Raw genomic sequence first — 16,598 nt, 5'->3', positions numbered from 1 at the left:
GCGTGTGGCCAGTTCGCGCGAGCAGACTACAGTCTCCAGAGCAGTTCTGGGCCATCGTGTGTCCAACTCTCGAGAGCAGTCTACAGTCTTCATAGTAGTTTTTGGTCCGAGTGTGGCTGGTTCTCGAGAGCAAACTACCACCTCCAGTTCAGTTTTTGGCCGGCGCGAGGTCTTTTCTCGAGAGCAGTTTTAAGTTCACAGAGCAGTTTTTGGTCGACGTGTGGCTTGTTATTATGTGCAGAATACAGTCTCCGAGTAACTCTGGTTCAGCGTGTGGCCAGTTCGCACGAGCAGAGTACAGTCTACATAGCAGTTTTTAGTCTGAGTTTGGTTGCTTCTCAAGTGCATACTACACTCTACAGAGCAGTTTTTGGTCGGCATATTGGCTATATCACGATAGCAGACTACAGTCACCAGACCAGTTTTTGGTCGGAGTGTGGCTATTTCTCGAGAGCAGACTACAGTCTCCAGAGCAGTTTTGGATCAGCGTGTGCCCAATCTAGAGAGCAGTCTACAGTCTACAGAGTAGTTTTTGGTCCGAGTGTGGCTGTTTCTCGAGACGAGACTACCGATTCTAGAGCTATTTTTGGTCGAAGTGTGGCTGGTTGTCGAGTGCAGACTACAGTCTACAGAGCAGTTTTTGGTCGGCCTGTGGCTTGTTATTATATGCAGACTACAGTCTCCGAGTAACTCTGGTTCAGCGTGTGGCCAGTTCGCGCGAGTAGAGTACAGTCTACAGAGCAGTTTTAGTCTGAGTTTGGTTGCTGCTTGAGTGCATACTGCATTCTACAGAGCTGTTTTTGGTCGGAGTGTGGCTGGTTCTCGAGAGCAGGCAACAGTCTCCACTTCAATTTTTGGTCGGCGTGAGGCCATTTCTCGAGAGCAGTCTACAGTCTACAGAGTAGTTTTTGGTCCGAGTGTGGCTGTTTCTCGAGACGAGACTACCGATTCTAGAGCTATTTTTGGTCGAAGTGTGGCTGGTTGTCGAGTGCAGACTACAGTCTACAGAGCAGTTTTTGGTCGGCCTGTGGCTTGTTATTATATGCAGACTACAGTCTCCGAGTAACTCTGGTTCAGCGTGTGGCCAGTTCGCGCGAGTAGAGTACAGTCTACAGAGCAGTTTTAGTCTGAGTTTGGTTGCTGCTTGAGTGCATACTGCATTCTACAGAGCTGTTTTTGGTCGGAGTGTGGCTGGTTCTCGAGAGCAGGCAACAGTCTCCACTTCAATTTTTGGTCGGCGTGAGGCCATTTCTCGAGAGCAGTTTACAGCCTACAGAGCAGTTTTTGGACGGCGTGTGGCTGGTTCTCGAGTGCAGACTACATTCTACAGAGCAGTTTTTGGTCGGCGTGTGGCCAGTTCTCGAGCGCAGTCTACAGTCTACAGAGCAGTTTCTGGTCCGAGTGTGGCTAGTTCTCGAGAGCAGACTAGAGTCTCCAGAGAAATTTTTGGTCGGCGAGTGGCTTTTTCTCGAGAGCAGACTACAGTCTCCAGAGAAGTTTTTGGTCGGCGTATGGCTATTTCTCGAGAGCAGACTATAGTCTACAGAGCAGTTCTGGGTCAGCGTGTGGGTCACCGAGTCTAGTGCTGTTTTTGGTCGGTGTGTGGCTGGTTCTCGAGAGCAAACTACAACCTCCAGTTCAGTTTTTGGCCGGCGCGAGGCCATTTCTCGAGAGCAGTTTACAGTTCACAGAGGAGTTTTTGGTCGACGTGTGGCTGGTTGTCGAGTGCAGACTACAGTCTACAGAGCTGTTTTTGGTCGGCTTGTGGCTTGTTATTATGTGCACACTACAGTCTCCGAGTAAATTTGGTTCAGCGTGTGGCCAGTTCTCGCGAGCAAAGCACATTCTACAGAGCAGTTTTTTGGTCGGCGCGAGGCCATTTCTCGAGGGCAGTTTACAGTCTACAGAGCAGTTTTTGGTCGACCGGCCTGCGGCTGGTTCTCGAGTGCAGACTACATTCTACAGAGCAGTTTTTGGTCGGCGTGTGGCCAGTTCTCGAGCGCAGTCTACAGTCTACAGAGCAGTTTCTGGTCCGAGTGTGGCTAGTTCTCGAGAGCAGACTAGAGTCTCCAGAGAAATTTTTGGTCGGCGAGTGGCTTTTTCTCGAGAGCAGACTACAGTCTCCAGAGAAGTTTTTGGTCGGCGTATGGCTATTTCTCGAGAGCAGACTATAGTCTACAGAGCAGTTTTTGGTCGGCCTGTGGCTTGTTATTATATGCAGACTACAGTCTCCGAGTAACTCTGGTTCAGCGTGTGGCCAGTTCGCGCGAGTAGAGTACAGTCTACAGAGCAGTTTTAGTCTGAGTTTGGTTGCTGCTTGAGTGCATACTGCATTCTACAGAGCTGTTTTTGGTCGGAGTGTGGCTGGTTCTCGAGAGCAGGCAACAGTCTCCACTTCAATTTTTGGTCGGCGTGAGGCCATTTCTCGAGAGCAGTTTACAGCCTACAGAGCAGTTTTTGGACGGCGTGTGGCTGGTTCTCGAGTGCAGACTACATTCTACAGAGCTATTTTTGGTCGAAGTGTGGCTGGTTGTCGAGTGCAGACTACAGTCTACAGAGCAGTTTTTGGTCGGCCTGTGGCTTGTTATTATATGCAGACTACAGTCTCCGAGTAACTCTGGTTCAGCGTGTGGCCAGTTCGCGCGAGTAGAGTACAGTCTACAGAGCAGTTTTAGTCTGAGTTTGGTTGCTGCTTGAGTGCATACTGCATTCTACAGAGCTGTTTTTGGTCGGAGTGTGGCTGGTTCTCGAGAGCAGGCAACAGTCTCCACTTCAATTTTTGGTCGGCGTGAGGCCATTTCTCGAGAGCAGTTTACAGCCTACAGAGCAGTTTTTGGACGGCGTGTGGCTGGTTCTCGAGTGCAGACTACATTCTACAGAGCAGTTTTTGGTCGGCGTGTGGCCAGTTCTCGAGCGCAGTCTACAGTCTACAGAGCAGTTTCTGGTCCGAGTGTGGCTAGTTCTCGAGAGCAGACTAGAGTCTCCAGAGAAATTTTTGGTCGGCGAGTGGCTTTTTCTCGAGAGCAGACTACAGTCTCCAGAGAAGTTTTTGGTCGGCGTATGGCTATTTCTCGAGAGCAGACTATAGTCTACAGAGCAGTTCTGGGTCAGCGTGTGGGTCACCGAGTCTAGTGCTGTTTTTGGTCGGTGTGTGGCTGGTTCTCGAGAGCAAACTACAACCTCCAGTTCAGTTTTTGGCCGGCGCGAGGCCATTTCTCGAGAGCAGTTTACAGTTCACAGAGGAGTTTTTGGTCGACGTGTGGCTGGTTGTCGAGTGCAGACTACAGTCTACAGAGCTGTTTTTGGTCGGCTTGTGGCTTGTTATTATGTGCACACTACAGTCTCCGAGTAAATTTGGTTCAGCGTGTGGCCAGTTCTCGCGAGCAAAGCACATTCTACAGAGCAGTTTTTGGTCGGCGTGTGGTCAGTTCTCGATTGCAGTCTACAGTCTACAGAGCAGTTTTTGGTCGGCATTTGGCTAATTCTCGAGAGCAGACTATAGTCTCCAGACCAGTTCTGGGTCAGCGTGTGGCCAAATCTCGAGTGAAGTCTAAGTCTACAGATTAGTTTCCGGTCCGAGTGTGGCTGGTTCTCGAGAGGAGACTACCGACTCTAGAGCTGTTTTTGGTGGGAGTGTGGCTGGTTCTCGAGAGCAGGCAACAAACTCCATTTCATTTTTTGGTCGGCGCGAGGCCATTTCTCGAGGGCAGTTTACAGTCTACAGAGCAGTTTTTGGTCGACCGGCCTGCTGCTGGTTCTCGAGTGCAGACTTCAGTCTCGAGAACCACTTTGGTCCAGCGCGTGCCACTTCTCGAGAGCAGACTACAGACTACAGAGCAGTTTTTGGTCGGCGTGTGGCTTGCTCTCGAACGCAGACTACAGTCTCCAGAGCAATTTTTGTTCAGCGTGAGGCCAGTTCTCGAGAGCAGATTACACACAACAGAACAGTTTCTGATCGGCGTGTGGCTGGTTGTCGAGGACATATTATAGTCCTCCGAGTAATTTTGGGTCAGTGTGGCCAGTTTTCGAGAGCAGACTACATTCTACAGAGCAGTTTTTGGTCGGCGTGTGGCTTGCTCTCGAACGCAGACTACAGTCTCTAGGACAATTTTGTTTGAGCGAGTGGCCAGTTCCCGAAAGCAGACTAAAATGTACAGAGCAGTTTTCGGTCTGTGTGTGGTTGGTTCTCGAGTGCAGACTTCAGTCTCCAGAGCAATTTTCGTTCAGCGTGAGGCCAGTTCTCGAGAGCAGATTACACACAACAGAACTGTTTTTGGTCGGCGTGTGGCTGGTTCTCGAGCGCAGAGTACAGTTTGCATAGCAGTTTTTGGTCGGCGTGTGGCTTGCTCTCGAACGCAGACTACAGTCTCTAGGAAAATTTTGTTTCAGCGATTGGCCAGTTCCCGAAAGCAGACTACAGTCTACAGAGCACTTTTTAGTCTGAGTTTTGTTGGTTCTCGAGAGCAGACTACAATCTCCAGTTCAGTTTTGGTCGGCGTGTGGTCAGTTCTTGAGAGCAGTTTACAGCCTTCAGAGCAATTTTTGGTCGGCGTGTGGCTGGTTTTCGAGCGCAGAGTACAGTTTGCATAGCAGTTTTTGATTAGCGTTTGACCAGTCAGTTCTCAAGTGCACACTACAGTCTACAGAGCAGTTTTTCTTGTTACCTTTTGGTTGTTCCTTTTTTTTACTGGAGATATATTTTCATATTGTTCTAAAATGTCAAGTAATCTGTTTACTTTATCATGTAAGTGTATTGGTACTTTGCTTGCTCTTTGTTTTTTGAAAATTGCATCAAGTTTTAAAGGTAAATGTAGTGGTGAACTAATTTCTCCGACATCAAATTTTGATGTTGCATAAACTGTTGGATATTTCAATAACAGTTTAGCTAATTTGTCGAATTCGTTTTGTGTTATTTGAGAATGTTGAAAACTTTATATATTGTTAGAAATTTTTGTTGTTCTTCTGTATATTTTGATTTTTTAAACGTTGGTTTACAATATGGTGTTATTGTGAAATAATCTGTGTTTCTTTTTTCATTGCTTATTATATTGTTTATTTATAATTCTTCATCAAGAATTGTTGATTGGCATATGTCTAGTAATTGTAATATATTATTTACTCGATATGCTACTTCGTTTGTGGGTAAAGTTGTGGCATTTGTTTCACAGTATCCTAAGAGTCCTAGAGGTAATGTTATCTGGTATGGTGAATAAGTTTAAAGTTTATATGTTTCGGAGTTTGAATGTTTCATGTATTTTATGGATGAAATTGTTATTCGAAAAAATTTAAGAATGGGTTTAAACTCAAGATCTGACATAAGGAGATGTTGTTTGTTTTGGTTTTTATCATATTGGTGAATTTGTTTAATTGAAAAGTTATATACATTTCCTGATAGTGGTTTCAGATATTTTCGTTCTTGATTGTATATATGGTAAAATTTGGAGAAAAATGGTGGTTGTTTGTTTAATCTTTGAAAGAATGTTAAGGATGTATTTTTCATTCTTGTGTATTTGTCTTTTAAACTAAGTTTACTATTTAAAATGTTTATTTTGGGAATATATTTAGTTATAAATGGTATGCCAATGATATTGTGTTTTATATCTGTTATGTGGAATAATTGTTTAAATGGTTTATTTATGATTTTGTTTTGTTCCATTGTTCTCGTAGGAACTAAGAAAAATTGGATTTTTCCATAATTTAATAATGTTGAGCATTGTGCTGTTGCTAATTTGCTGGCTGTCTTAATAGGTATTAGGGTTAGATGTAGTGTTTTAATTTCTGTCCAACTGGGGATATTAATTATATTTGATTCTGCTCCTGAGTCGATTAAAAAATCTATTTCAAGATCTGGTGAGTGAAATTCTTTATTTTTTGGACTTTCTAAGAGAAATGGAATTGTCCAAGTTTTTTTCTCTTGGCTCTTCTTTTTGTATATTTTGTTAAATGTGGTTTGTATTTGAGCTTTGTACTTCGTCTTTTTCGGTTTTAATTACAGTGTTAATTCTATTTACCTCTTGTTCAAGTGGTACATTTTTACCAATAGGTGTAATGTAGTAATTTTGAAGGAGTTCCAATTGATTTTCATAAGCGTGTGAAGTGAAAGGTTGCTCATATATAATAGGTTCATAATCATTTTCAACTGTGATCATATTAACTGAGATAGTATGATTTGTATCACTTTCGCTGTCTGTTGATTCACAATTAATGTAATTTAATTGTAATTCTGTACTTTCTGTATCATCGATACCAGGGGGGTCTGAAGTTGTTTGTACCTAATTAATTTGTCTTTGATGTTTCGGTGTGTTGCTTCTAAATTTGTTTTGGAAATTGGAGTAGCGATAATTATTTCTATGAGGAGGATGAGAATAATTCATTTGCTGATTGTTATAGTTTGGTTTCCTATTTTTCGAATTATTTGGTGATCTATTATGGTAGTTGTTGTTATTCGTTCGTTGATAATTGGATCTGTTGTATAAATTATTTCTTGATCTACTGTTTTGGTAACGTTGATTTCGATTATTCGAATAACTTCTTTTCCTATTGTTTGAATAGTTTCTGTTTCAATTGTATGATGAGTTTCGTGATCTATCGTTTGAATAGTGTCGATTCCTAGAATTTGAATTGGAACTGGTATCAAACAAATATTCTCTTCTGTTTGAATTTGATCGTGAATAGTTGTTTCTATACTGATTATTTTGACTATTTGATCGTTTATATCTAGTTTGAGAGAAATTTCGTAAATTGCTTTGTTCTGGTGATCTACCTCTATAAGGTCAAGTTATATACATTTCCTGATAGTGGTTTCAGATATTTTCGTTCCTGATTGTATATATGGTAAAATTTGGAGAAAAATGGTGGTTGTTTGTTTAATCTTTGAAAGAATGTTAAGGATGTATTTTTCATTCTTGTGTACTTGTCTTTTAAATTGAGTTTACTATTTAAATTGTTTATTTTGGGAATATATTTAGTTATAAATGGTATGCCAATGATATTGTGTTTTATATCTGTTATGTGGAATAATTGTTTAAATGGTTTATTTAGGATTTTGTTTTGTTCCATTGTTCTGGTAGGAACTAAGAAAAATTGGATTTTTCTATAATTTATTAATGTTGAGCATTGTGCTGTTGCTAATTTGCTGGCTGTCTTAATAGGTATTAGGGTTAGATGTAGTGTTTTAATTTCATTCCAACTGGGGATATTAATTATATTTGATTCTGCTCCTGAGTCGATTAAAAAATCTATTTCAAGATCTGGTGAGTGAAATTCTTTATTTTTTGGACTTTCTAAGAGAAATGGAATTGTCCAAATTTTTTTCTCTTGGCTGTTCTTTTTGTATATTTTGATAAATGTGAATTGTATTTGAGCTCTGTACTTCGTCTTTTTTGGTTTTACTTACAGTGTTAATTCTATTTACCTCTTGTTCAACTGGTACATTATTACCAATAGGTGTAATGTAGTAATTTTGAAGGAGGTCCAATTGATTTTCATAAATGTGTGAAGTGAAAGGTTGTTCATATATAATAGGTTCATAATCATTTTCAACTGTGATCATATTAACTGAGATAGTATTATTTGTATCACTTTCGCTGTCTGTTGATTCACAATTAATGTGATTTGATTGTAATTCTGTACTTTCTGTATCATCGATACCAGGGGGGTCTGAAGTTGTTTCTTCAGTTGTTTGTACCTGATTAATTTGTCTTTGATGTTTCGGTGTAATGCTTCTATATTTGTTTTGGAAATTGGAGTAGCGATAATTATTTCTATTAGGAGATTGAGAAAAATTCCTTTGCTGATTGTTATAGTTTGGTTTCCTACTTTGTGAATTATAGGAAACTCTAGTAAAGTCTAGTGTTTGGATTTGATTTTTGTGTAAAAAGAATTATAATTGGTTTGTGATCCGTAAAAAGAACTGTTGGATGTTTTGATCCAAGTATCGGAATTTCATATTCTGTAAGTGTGTGTATTATAGCTGTGCATTCTCTCATAAGAGTAGAGAGTCGTAGTTCGGCTTGTGTAAATAAGCGAGAATTTGCTGATATAAGATTCATCTTATTTGTTCCACTGTGTGATTGTAGTAATGCTGCGCCGATGCCAAAATTCGAATCATCGCACCTTGCATAGAATGGTTGATTTGTATCTGGGATTGTATTTGATATTTGTTCTGTTAGCAGTTTTTTAAGTTCGTCAAATTGTGTTTGATGTTCAGTAGTCCATTCAAAGTTGTTTTGCTGTCTAAGGATGTTTTAGGAAGGTCTTAAGTATAACTTATTTTTGTATACATATTTACTGAGGAAATCTAACATTTCAAGGAATTCTTGGATTTTCTTTTTATTTGTGGGTGGTTGAACTTTTGAATTGCGTCTATGCGTGATTTTATTGAAGTTAGAGTGTTTCTTTCAATAATGTGTCCAAGAAACTTAACGCGTGTTAGAAAAAAATGTGATTTGTCTGGGGCTGCTTTCAGGTTTTCATTTTTGAGTATTTGATGGTACTGTTCTAAAATTATAAACATTTCGTCTTTAGTTTGTTATTGCGTGAAAACATCGACTAATTATGTGATTGCATTTTTTTTGAGTATAAGTTGTCAAAAAATTAATCTTGAAAATTGAAATTAAAATTGTCTTAATCTTTGAAAGAATGTTAAGGATGTATTTTTCATTCTTGTGTACTTGTCTTTTAAATTGATTTTACTAATTAAAATGTTTATTTTGGGAATATATTTAGTTATAAATGGTATGCCAATGATATTGTGTTTTATATCTGTTATGTGGAATAATTGTTTAAATGGTTTATTTAGGATTTTGTTTTGTTCCATTGTTGTCGTAGGAACTAAGAAAAATTGGATTTTTCTATAATTTATTAATGTTGAGCATTGTGCTGTTGCTAATTTGCTGGCTGTCTTAATAGGTATTAGGGTTAGATGTAGTGTTTTAATTTCATTCCAACTGGGGATATTAATTATATTTGATTCTGCTCCTGAGTCGATTAAAAAATCTATTTCAAGATCTGGTGAGTGAAATTCTTTGTTTTTTGGACTTTCTAAGAGAAATGGAATTGTCCAAATTTTTTTCTCTTGGCTGTTCTTTTTGTATATTTTGATAAATGTGAATTGTATTTGAGCTTTGTACTTCGTCTTTTTCGGTTTTACTTACAGTGTTAATTCTATTTACCTCTTGTTCAACTGGTACATTATTACCAATAGGTGTAATGTAGTAATTTTGAAGGAGGTCCAATTGATTTTCATAAATGTGTGAAGTGAAAGGTTGTTCATATATAATAGGTTCATAATCATTTTCAACTGTGGTCATATTAACTGAGATAGTATTATTTGTATCACTTTCGCTGTCTGTTGATTCACAATTAATGTGATTTGATTGTAATTCTGTACTTTCTGTATCATCGATACCAGGGGGGTCTGAAGTTGTTTCTTCAGTTGTTTGTACCTGATTAATTTGTCTTTGATGTTTCGGTGTAATGCTTCTATATTTGTTTTGGAAATTGGAGTAGCGATAATTATTTCTATTAGGAGATTGAGAAAAATTCCTTTGCTGATTGTTATAGTTTGGTTTCCTACTTTGTGAATTATAGGAAACTCTAGTAAAGTCTAGTGTTTGGATTTGATTTTTGTGTAAAAAGAATTATAATTGGTTTGTGATCCGTAAAAAGAACTGTTGGATGTTTTGATCCAAGTATCGGAATTTCATATTCTGTAAGTGTGTATATTATAGCTGTGCATTTTCTCATAAGAGTAGAGAGTCGTAGTTCGGCTTGTGTAAATAAGCGAGAATTTGCTGATATAAGATTCATCTTATTTGTTCCACTGTGTGATTGTAGTAATGCTGCGCCGATGCCAAAATTCGAAGCATCGCACCTTGCATAGAATGGTTGATTTGTATCTGGGATTGTATTTGATATTTGTTCTGTTAGCAGTTTTTTAAGTTCGTCAAATCGTGTTTGATGTTCAGTAGTCCATTCAAAGTTGTTTTGCTGTCTAAGGATGTTTTAGGAAGGTCTTAAGTATAACTTATTTTTGTATACATATTTACTGAGGAAATCTAACATTTCAAGGAATTCTTGGATTTTCTTTTTATTTGTGGGTGGTTGAACTTTTGAATTGCGTCTATGCTTGATTTTATTGAAGTTAGAGTGTTTCTTTCAATAATGTGTCCAAGAAACTTAACGCGTGTTAGAAAAAAATGGGATTTGTCTGGGGCTGCTTTCAGGTTTTCATTTTTGAGTATTTGATGGTACTGTTCTAAAATTATAAACATTTCATCTTTAGTTTGTTATTGCGTGAAAACATCGTCTAATTATGTGATTGCATTTTTCTTGAGTATAAGTTGTCTAAAAATTTTACTCATAAAAGCTGAAAAAGCTGAAATTACATTTAGACTCGTCAATTAGGGAATTGAGATATCTAGCGTCTAGAACAATTTTTGGTGATTCTCTTTTAGCTAATATGATAACTGGGTTGATAAAGTTGTTACCTTTTGGTTGTTCCTTTTTTTTACTGGAGATATATTTTCATATTGTTCTAAAATGTCAAGTAATCTGTTTACTTTATCATGTAAGTGTATTGGTACTTTGCTTGCTCTTTCTTTTTTGAAAATTGCATCAGGTTTTAAAGGTAAATGTAGTGGTGAACTAAATTTTCCGACATCAAATTTTGATGTTCCATAAACTGTTGGATATTACAAAAACAGCTTAGCTAATTTGTCGAATTCGTTTTGTGTTATTTGAGAATGTTGAAAATTAAATATTGTTAGAAACTTTTGTTGTTCTTCTGTATATTGTGATTTTTTAAACGTTGGTTTACAATATGGTGTTATTGTGAAATAATCTGTGTTTCTTTTTTCATTGCTTATTATATTGTTTATTGATAATTCTTCATCAAGAATTGTTGATTGGCATATGTCTAGTAATTGTAATATATTATTTACTCGATATGCTACTTCGTTTGTGGGTAAAGTTGTGGCATTTGTTTCACAGTATCCTAAGAGTCCTAGAGGTAATGTTATCTGGTATGGTGAATAAGTTTAAAGTTTAATTGTTTCGGAGTTTGAATATTTCATGTATTTTAAGGATTAAATTGTTATTCGAAAAAATTTAAGAATGGGTTTAAACTCAAGATCTGACAAAAAAAAATGTTGTTTGTTTTGGTTTTTATCATATTGGTGAATTTGTTTAATTGAAAAGTTATATACATTTCCTGATAGTGGTTTCAGATATTTTCGTTCCTGATTGTATATTTGGTAAAATTTGGAGAAAAATGGTGGTTGTTTGTTTAATCCTCGAAAGAATGTTAAGGATGTATTTTTCATTCTTGTGTACTTGCATAAATGGTATGCCAATGATATTGTGTTTTATATCTGTTATGTGGAATAATTGTTTAAATGGTTTATTTAGGATTTTGTTTTGTTCCATTGTTCTCGTAGGAACTAAGAAAAATTGGATTTTTCTATAATTTATTAATGTTGAGCATTGTGCTGTTGCTAATTTGCTGGCTGTCTTAATAGGTATTAGGGTTAGATGTAGTGTTTTAATTTCATTCCAACTGGGGATATTAATTATATTTGATTCTGCTCCTGAGTCGATTAAAAAATCTATTTCAAGATCTGGTGAGTGAAATTCTTTATTTTTTGGACTTTCTAAGAGAAATGGAATTGTCCAAATTTTTTTTCTCTTGGCTGTTCTTTTTGTATACTTTGTTAAATGTGGTTTGTATTTGAGCTTTGTACTTCGTCTTTTTCGGTTTTAATTACAGTGTTAATTCTATTTACCTCTTGTTCAACTGGTACATTTTTACCAATAGGTGTAATGTAGTAATTTTGAAGGAGTTCCAATTGATTTTCATAAACGTGTGAAGTGAAAGGTTGTTCATATATAATAGGTTCATAATCATTTTCAACTGTGATCATATTAACTGAGATAATATGATTTGTATCACTTTCGCTGTCTGTTGATTCACAATTAATGTAATTTAATTGTAATTCTGTACTTTCTGTATCATCGATACCAGCGGGGTCTGAAGTTGTTTGTACCTAATTAATTTGTCTTTGATGTTTCGGTGTGTTGCTTCTAAATTGTTTTTGGAAATTGGAGTAGCGATATTTATTTCTATGAGGAGATTGAGAATAATTCATTTGCTGATTGTTATAGTTTGGTTTCCTATTTTTCGAATTATTTGGTGATCTATTATGGTAGTTGTTGTTATTCGTTCGTTGATAATTGGATCTGTTGTATAAATTATTTCTTGATCTACTGTTTTGGTAACGTTGATTTCGATTATTCGAATAACTTCTTTTCCTATTGTTTGAATAGTTTCTGTTTCAATTGTATGATGAGTTTCGTGATCTATCGTTTGAATAGTGTCGATTCCTAGAATTTGAATTAGAACTGGTATCAAACAAATATTCTCTTCTGTTTGAATTTGATCGTGAATAGTTGTTTCTATACTGATTATTTTGACTATTTGATCGTTTATATCTAATTTGAGAGAAATTTCGTAAATTGCTTTGTTCTGGTGATCTACCTCTATAATTAGAATTATAGGGTGATTGGTTTCTTGAATAATTTGAAATATTTGGAAGTCGTTTACCAGAGCTGTTGTTACTATGAATATTTTTGTTTGGTAAATTTTGGTCTTTTTTCATGTATTGATAGAATGATTTATTTGGTTCTTTGTTTTTTTTGTGGTTTGTTCTGGTTATCTTGTTGTTTTTGTCTACATTCGGCAATACTGTGTCCGTATCTTCGGCAAAAATTACACCATTTTTTCAAAGATGGTTCACCTTTGAAATTTGGGTTTTTCTCATATGTGTTTAAAATTTTAGTGATTTTTTCAGTTAGATCTACATCTGAATCTTGTATGTTGTTTATACGTGTAGTATTTGTTTCGATTCTATTGACGTAGGTAGTTTAAGAATTTCTGTTTCTTCGAGTTTCATTGTGATTTCTGCTTCTTCTAGTTTATCAACTAGTTTTTTGAAATCTAAAACTCGTTCTCGAATTGAGGAGGGATGTGATGCTCTCTTTTTAATAGCTATTTTCCTTAATTGAGGTGTGAGAGTCATCATTAAAATTTCTGTCATTTTCGTGTTTCTATAATCATGAGTGTTAAGTGAATATGCTTTTTGAACTAGTGTTGCGATTCGAACTGCCAATTGTTTAATTGTTTCGTTTGGTAGTCTGCGAATTTCACTACATAAAACTCTTTGATGTTGTTTATTTCTTTCAGAATCAAACATTTTTGAAAATTCTTGTGTGAATCGTTTCCAATCTGTTTTTTTGTCTATAGGTAAAACTGAAAACCATTTTTGAGCTGCGCCATCAAGTGCTGTTTGTAATAACGCTGTAAGTCTATATATCCAACTTTTTTTTGTGAAGTGGTGTATTAATTGGTTCAGGTCCAATATTTAAAAATAAATTTGCTGTCACTGCATTTAAATAATCTTCTACAGAGTATTTACTGTCTGTGCCTGTAAATACCATCAATGGTTTGTTTGATGTTATTGACGATCCACCCATTAGGTATGGATTCATTGTCTTTTGTAGTGATTCTACGGCATTTGGCATTTGTGAAAAGTTTGTAAGTTGATTTTTGTTATTTCGAGTTGATGTAAATAATATGGTAGTGGTATTTCATTTTGCATTTGTGTTGGTTGATAAGAATGCATAATGACCGGGTTTTGTAATTGTGCTGGCTGATAGGATTGTGTGTTTGGTTGATTTTGTATGTGCATCAGTTGATAGCTTTGTGTATAAGCTAAATTTTGTGAGTGATTTTTTATGATGTGAGATACTTGATTTTGTCGAGGTTTTTGTGCACGCTATTCTTGTGTGTATGGTGCCAAAATATCTGGTTGGTAATAATCGTCATCATCTGATGATAAATAATTTGATGTATGATATGGTGTTTGTTGTTTATTTCTATTTTGTTGGGAAAATGGGTAAATTTCACTATGATCTTGTGAGGGATGTGGATAGTCATGGAAATTTATTGAATTTGTTTGATGTCATTGGAAAATTCGATTTTTGTGAAAATAAATAATTTTGCCTATGTATTAGGGGAGGATGAGTTGTTTTTGATGGGTTTACATAATTATAATTGTGTTCTGCGAAATTACTTCTGGTGAATGTTATTTGTTTATGTGTTGGTTTCGTTATTGGTCTATATGTCTGATAATCCATATGTGAATATTCTGGAGCAACCGAGGGTTTAACCGTAGATTGCCAGGTTACTTGTGGTAATGTTGGATTTTTAGGTTTTGGTTTTGTAAGGTTTGGATGTATTGGTGAAATACTTTGTTGTGTAGTTATTACTATTATTTCAACTATTTCTTCATTTATAAAATGTGATGGTGTTTGAATATCCTGTTGTGTAAGATTTCTAGTTCCATTCAAAATTTCTTGTTGTACAAGAGTTGAGTTTAAGCTATTATTTTGTCTTCTAATGGGTAAAAACGAATTGTAGTTTAAAAGTGTTGCATCTATTGTAAGTGGAAATTTTTTTAGATAGTCTTTATGAATAGAAATTGTACTGATTGCTTGACTTGAGATGTCTATTGGGATGTTCAGGAATAATGGATGAGACGAATCAGGGTCCCAAATATTCTGCAATGACAGTGTCATCATTGGTACTTTGAGGTCTACAACTTTTTCTTGCTCGTGCAATTAAATCACTATTATCGAAATAATCAATTATGAACCATGCTAAGATTTTTGTAAACCGTGTATAACACTTTGTGAAATTTCATTGCTTGAAAAAGTTTCACGGATTGTGTTTAAAAATGCTGAGAATGCGGCATTTTCATTTCTTACATTGATGTGTCTTGATGTTTGAACTGGTGACGTACTTCCAGTTTCTGTTTTTTCTAGTATGGATAAATAACTATATATTATTGCAAAAACATCTTTAGTAAATATTAAATTTGCTCTCTGTGAATTTTGGTGTTGTATGTTTTTAATGTTATCTGCGAATGATTTTGAAAATTCTCTGTCAACGTCATCTGTTTGAATAAAATGTTTGCCATGAAATTTACTTTCTGTGATGAGTTCTATGGTGTAGATTCCATATTTTTGTGTTAGATTACATATTCCTTTTAAATAATGATCGACAATTTGTCTTTTTATTTTTATTTCTGGGAATTCTGCTTTACATGGGCTAATTCCTTGTTCAAATACATTTGCGATTAGATTATTGCAAAATTGTATTTGTCCTCAATCTTCAGTGAGTGAATTGATGAGAAATGGGAAAACAGATTTTTCGTCTGGACTTTCGTCACTTGGACTTTGGCTCAATTTTTCGTTTTATGACTGTCAGCGCGCAATGTTTATTCTGATTGATTTGCAGTGTCTGATTGGTTGATTCCAATTGAATAAACGTACTGGTTTATTTTTGTATATCTTTTTTATTCTTCTTTTTCCTTGTTTTGATGAATGTGATGTGGCTTCTGAATCAGAAAAAAAATAATTGATCGTAAACTGGGTAGTTTTTATTCACTGTCTCTTTTAGTTTGCAAAGTGCATCTAAACTACTGACTTCTGATTCGGAGACAGCGCTTCTTCGCTTTGAAATTCTTTTCCGTATAATTTGTTTTTGTTTTATTATAACTTTACTTTTTATTGTTTGTCGTTTTGTTCGAATATATCCAATCGTTTGTTTGTGTGGTGGGATTACGAGATCGTATGTTTCGTTGTTTATTTCGCAATTGTGTAGTACGATTGTTTGTTTATTTCCTATATTGTTTAGTGACATAAGGTTTAGGATGAAGGATGCAAGATTGTTATTAAGGATTTTAATATCCTAGACTGTTAGTCTTTACGATTTTTTGGTCAGCCAAATTTGGGTCTTTTTATTCAGGGTTGGAGAGAAAAATATATATCGATTCCTGAGAATGATTGTTACTTTCTCGTGACTATTCTAAGTTAAGTTGTTAACTTACTTAATCTTACTTACGGGTAATGATTGTGTTCAAGGGTTGAAGAATAGTAAATCCATCCACAAGGTTCAGGTATAACTAGAACGCAAGTAGTTAGTTAGGTACTATTTTAAACTTAATAAGATTTAAGATTTAGCCTGGGTCAGGTAAGAGGGGGGATCAAGTGAAGGATAAATAACCGAAGTTCTTCACTGTTTAACCTAATTAGAATGGTTAGAGTGAAATGAAAATATATATTAGTTCTGGGTTTTTGAAAGGGTTGGGTGGTGAATCGACGTTTGAAGTCGTTAGACACTTTATTAATAGGGTGGGGGAGAACAAAATTGTTCTATTTGATCAACGGATAAGCCATGATTATCAGGATATAAATTTTAAGGGTATAAAATGAATCGTTTTAAGTATTTAAGGAGATCCAAGGAAAGCCTTGATGGTCTGTTTTTAAGGTGTAGATAAATTTAAATTAAATAAAGATACAATTTAGGATAAACCTCTTAAAAATGATTTTAGTTTTTATTGACAGAAAAGTTTAGTTTTTGATGATGTTAGTAGTTTTATGATTGCTGTTATGTTTAGGTGATGAAGCTGGAAATGACACAATGATTTGCATATACTAATAATTTATGATCAGGTTAACAAATTTTTTTTTTAAATAAA

This window comes from Symsagittifera roscoffensis, chromosome 1 (genome assembly GCF_963678635.1).
Source record: "Symsagittifera roscoffensis chromosome 1, txSymRosc1.1, whole genome shotgun sequence".
NCBI lineage: Eukaryota > Metazoa > Xenacoelomorpha > Acoela > Convolutidae > Symsagittifera > Symsagittifera roscoffensis.
This window is presented reverse-complemented; position numbering follows the sequence as displayed.